This window comes from Fukomys damarensis, unplaced genomic scaffold, assembly GCF_012274545.1.
Source record: "Fukomys damarensis isolate Sample0158 unplaced genomic scaffold, DMR_v1.0_HiC HiC_scaffold_33, whole genome shotgun sequence".
Lineage (NCBI taxonomy): Eukaryota > Metazoa > Chordata > Mammalia > Rodentia > Bathyergidae > Fukomys > Fukomys damarensis.
Window position 1 is genome coordinate 5,369,785 of NW_022900945.1, and position 5,486 is coordinate 5,375,270.

Consider the following 5,486-nt stretch of genomic DNA (forward strand, 5'->3'; position numbering starts at 1 on the left):
AGGCTACCGAGGAAGCATAGCATGGAAAGAAGAGCTGTGTCCCCTGCTAAGGCTTCACTTTCCTCGGATATATACAATCACTATCATCACACACATATTCATCACATACATACGATCAATGTGCAGACAGAATCAGGCCAGTGTGTATGCTGGTTACTATGGAGACCAAAGTGGAGCCCCGAGAATACAAGTATTTTGGTGTTGGAATGTTAACATTTTGTTAACATTCTTGAATTTTTAGAAATTTCTTAAATTGCTTTAATTAGAAGCGTTTAACACCTACTGTGAAATGGGTTTGATTATGTCTAGACAAGCATAGAATTTTTAATGTGCGCGTCTTTGTTACCCCACAGATGTGTCTATTTTCCTACTTTGCAGAGAAAGAAGTTCTGAAAGCACAGAGTCCACTTCCTGAACATTAACAAGAAGCAGAATATTTTACTACATTTGAACATGCTTATATTCTTAAAGTTCGGGTAAACAAATAAGAGGGTTAAGTGAAACCACAGAGGAGGCAAAAAAAAAAAAGCCACGAAATTACCTGTGTGTATGAGGAATCTGCATGTTTAGGGGTTTGGATATGTGTGTGGGCTGCAGTGCTCTTAAGCAAACAGTGAAATGGAAAGTGTCATTTTACATCTTAAAAATGACCCTGAAACTGAAAGCTAGTTTTAAGATGGCTTGCTGAACTGAAGTGCAGTTGGTTAATTTTAACTTCATTACTTTTCATTATTATTATGTTTTTTTGGTAACCTAGTTTTTAAACTTTGAACTGTGAACCATTGTCTTTTGAAAGCCCCGTGAATACGGTGTGATATCCTCCCATCTTTTCAGGATGTGTGTCATAAGCAAGGCAGGGAAGAATGGGGCCTTGGCTGTATTACCGAGGCTTTAGGGTGTCCACATAAGGCTGTCAGTGTCCAGGTCAAGGTCAAAGGACAATGCCAGCATCCCTGCCTGAGCCCATCTGCCTTTCGCCTTTCCCATTTGCAGTCTGTGTCTGTTGGTCCTTTTGACTCTCAACCTGTTTCTCAAATTTATCTATATCTTTCCACCTCCGTGCCTGCCCTTTCTGTAGCGTCTTCCTACTCCAGGGCCCTACCCTTTAAATCATCTGTGAGCTTTGCTGTTGCTCGCCTCGAATCCATTTCCCATGTGTGGATAGAGGGGTATTTACAGGACAAAAATCTGACTTAGAAGGCTTGCCCAGGGTCTTGTGCTCCGTGATGCGGCCTTCCTGGCTGCCTGTCTCACGTTCTCTCCTGCTGTGGGGCTTCTCAAGGACAAGTGTGTGTGTGTTCAAAGTGCTCTTCTCTCATCCTGGATACTGCGACCTGCTCCTTCACGTCTCATCTCCCCAGCTGGCTCCACGGGGGACCGCGACACTGACACCACACTAGACCTGTTGTGTCCTGTGTGATACCCCGTACTTCTTCTTTATAACACCTTTCACAGCTCGTAATGATAAACTGTGCTGTTACGACCTTCCTAGTCACAAAGCACAAATGTGTGCAAAGATTAATTTCTTTATCCAACAGGATTTAGCTCTCTGGACTTCATTTGCATCCATAGAGCAACTAAATCTTGTTATAAGTTACTCTCGGGGTTTTTTCCTCCAATCTTTTTCAGATATTATTGTTTCTTTTTAAAAAATGTACTATTTTTATGAGTCCATGTTTGCGGTAGATAACGTTTGCATTCCTTGCGTGGAGTTGGTCCATGTCTGTACCGCATCTTCTTTCTTTCTCACCTCCTTTCCCTTCCCTCTCCATCTCTTGATCCCCTTCCCCTCTGAGAAAGCGCCATTGCTCTACTTTCTATTAGCTATTTTTAATTTTCTCTTTATTTATATTTTGGATTTTTCCCATGTAAGCAAAAACATGCAATATTTAATTGTGTGTCTGGTGTATCTCACTTAACACTATGGTCCCAAGTTTATAGCAGAGCAATCCACAGTAGCAGATCTTGGAGGTGGCCCACTACTTGCCCTGCAGTGACGTCTGATTGTGACGTCTATGTCTCCAACTCATCCTCATCCTCCCCAGGGCCTTGCTGAGCTGTTTTAAGAGCTTGGTTTTCCTTCCTTTCGGAGAGGCAGCATCAGCGGAAGTTGCTTGCGAATTTAGTTGGTTTTCTGTACCTGTTATACCAGGTGTGATCAAAAGCCATGCTGAATATTTAAAAATTTTAAAATTAGAGTAAAAGACACAATGCCAGTGGTCTTCCTGGAAATGCCTCCCTTTTCTTCTCATACACTTGTCCCATCCTTGCATTTTATAAAGCAGTTCTGGATGTCCATTTCTGTTAGGGACAGAAGTTTCACTGTCATAGCTGCCTTGATGTTATGAATTGGTGCAAAATACTTTACGTGGTCCTTTTGACTTGTGGGGAGAGAAGGATCGGAAGTTGCATGGTGGCAGATGTGGTGACTGAGGTGAGTGAGGTCACGTCGCGCTGTGCTTCTGACAGCGGTTGCCGTACCAGAGTCGTGTGTGACGTGGAGCACTGTCGTGGGGAGGATGAAAGCCTCCCACATTTCTCAGATTGTTTGCTGCACACATTGCCTCTTTAACGTTATCGTGAGCCTCATAATAGTCACCATTCACTGTTGTGTTCCCGTGTGCAAGCTCAATTTCCACAGTTCCAACAAGGTCAAAAAACCCACGGCCAGCACAACTCGGGGTTGGACCTTGACTGTGCTTTTGCACAGGTGAACGGGGCAGTTTCCCTGAGAATGCTGAGCTGTGGTCTCCTGGTCACGCTGCATCTCCTGTGATGATCATTTCTTAAGGAGCCGTACTCCAGAGTAACATGAGGGAGCAATGCCAGCGAAACTGACAAACGTCACTGCTTTTGTTCCGCCGTCAATTTCCCACTTACCTCTCCTTGAAATCCTTTGTGAAAATATTTTGAACAGAACCACACTTGAAACTTGTTGCACCCTGTTGCCAGAGCAGCCGCCGCCCTGCCTTTCCGTTGAGTGACCCTCAGAAGTGGCCCTCCCCACATGCTCCTGCCCCCTTCCTCCTTCTGCTAGCCTGAGTGTTTGGGTCCCGTCAAAATGTGTTCAGATCCCACCGCCGACCTCCATCAGGGAGATGCTTTGGGGGCTGAGGCCTTGGAGGTTGATTAGGCCCTGGAGGTGGGGTCTTGTGAATGGGTTTAGTGGTCTTAGAAATGAGGCTGAGAGAGACTCCTGCCCTTTCCCACCATGTGAGGACACTGTAGGAGAGCATCCTCAGGGAGCCGGCCCTCCCCTGACAGTGCAGCTGCCTGGGTCCTGCACTTTCCACCCTCCAGGCTGGTGAGAAATAAATGTCTGTGGCTTAGGACCTACTCTGTGTAGGTATTTGTTACAGAAGACGGAATGGACTAAGACTAATACCGCCCCAGCCGGCTGCAGTCGGGCGGACCTGCGAAACCGGCTTTCCCACCGCACACGCAGGCCCAGGATACAGCAGACTGTCGCAGAAGCGCCGCAGCCCACACCTCCTGTTGTATTTCTCAGGAGGAAGCTGAGCCAAGAGGCCTTTCCCCGGCTGTAGGCCTGCTCGTGGGCTCTCTCCCAGTTCCGAAGCTCCCATCTCAGCCGAATACTGGGGAGGTTCCCCACTGGATGCCTTTCTAATCAAAAGCTACGCATAAACATTGCGCCCAGGTCCCTGGTGTTTTGCCTCCTCTGGAGATTCAAGCTTTTATTTTCAGTATTTTCTCCTTGGCTTCCAGTGAGGGAGAGCCCTCACTACCTTTGTAGTGGCCTTTCAAAACTCTAGTTAAAAAATTGCAGCTCATTTAAAAAGACATTCCGAAATTCAGTTTGCTTTTTTATTTCTAAACTGATTTACCTTTCCTGGGACAAGGAAAAGAATTTTGAGGTAATTGGACCCTGCTTGGATAGTTTGAAAAATGTTAACTTTCTACATATGGTTGCTTTTTGTATCTTCCATAGAATTTCAGGCTCTCCAAGTTTTTTTTTTTTTTCCTGTGTATGTACTATTGTAGTCACTAAAACACTATTTCTCTTTATTAAAGTGCATTATTGAAGAAGTGATATACAAGCAAAAATTATAACAAAGGGAAATAAGCTCGTCTCTCACTACTGGGGGCTGAATCCAGCTCTCCACACCGAAATCTCCAAAGCGCTGCTAGAGGAGGAGGTCTGGCCAGGAGCTGCTTGTTTATTTCTACTGTCTTTTCCAACATCATGATTTCATATCATTTTAATCCATCCCGAAAAGGGTAAAACCATGGTCTCACTTCATTTTTAGCTTCAGAGGAACAGGAGACAGATTTAAAAAATCATATTTAGTGAATTCTCTGAACTTGTCCTTATTTCCTGTACTACTAGTTTCTCTTAGATAATTGAAAAGAAAGTTTTGGACTATTACCTGTTTATTCCTGTTGCAAGAAAAAGTTTTTTTTGTCTATGTCTTGTACTCTGAGTTAGGATTATGATACATGGTATATTAACTTGTTATTCTCTTATTATTTTACTTTATTTTTTTCATAAAGAAATGTATGATAACTAGGGAAAGCACAGAACCTACAGAAATGATTCAGAGAGGACGCCAGAGGCTCACTTAGTTCCTCAATGGGTCAGAAAGACATCATCTTATTTTAGTGGTTGTGTGGGTAAAGGTGAAAAGAAAAGAAACAGACTCATTGATTTCATATTTTAAAGCACAGTAACCTATCACCTGTAGGTACTTCCAACTGATGACTTGGAATTTAATATATGCATATCGCTTTTCTTTTGGAGGAGCAGGAAAGATATTTTGTTTATTTATTAATTTTTTTGGTACCAGGGATCGAACTTGGGCCCTTGTACTTGCAAGGCAGGTGGTGAAGCCACTGAGCTAAATCCCCTGCCCTCGGAAAGAGATTTTGAAGAGCCTTTTCCCTGTTTTCTGCCTTGTGAATTTTTTCATTTGACTTTTATAGGAAAGATTAAGTCTAACATGGCTCAAAGAATAATTAATCCCTTTACTGTGTGTGACAGCAAGCAAATTTTAGGACATGGCCAGCTGATGGAAACATATTGTTTTGGGACTTAGAAAATGTAAAATAAGGTCCTGTCTTCTTTATTTCCATCTACTTTTTAATTAATGACCTTGTGGTAAGAAGGATTTTCCAGTGAAAATTTTCATTTTAGAGGTCAAGTCCTTCTTTGGTTTATTTCGAACCATACTTTTGATTGCACAGAGATACATAACAGTGCAAGATTAAACTGTTGATCTTCACAGTGCAGCACAGTTTAAAAAATAACAAAACAAAAATCTAGTATGTTTCTCAAGACCATGGGAAAATGTAATACAAAAGACCTAAAATTCTATTTAGGTTATAACATTAGAACTATAAACAGTCACTGAAATAATTTCATTCTTCTTGTGGAGTCCTCACTTGAGGATGTGCCTGAGGTCAAACTGTAATTCAGTGGTCCATTCTCGGCACAACTTTTCTCTGACTCTGTCAAAGTCCTTGTTCCT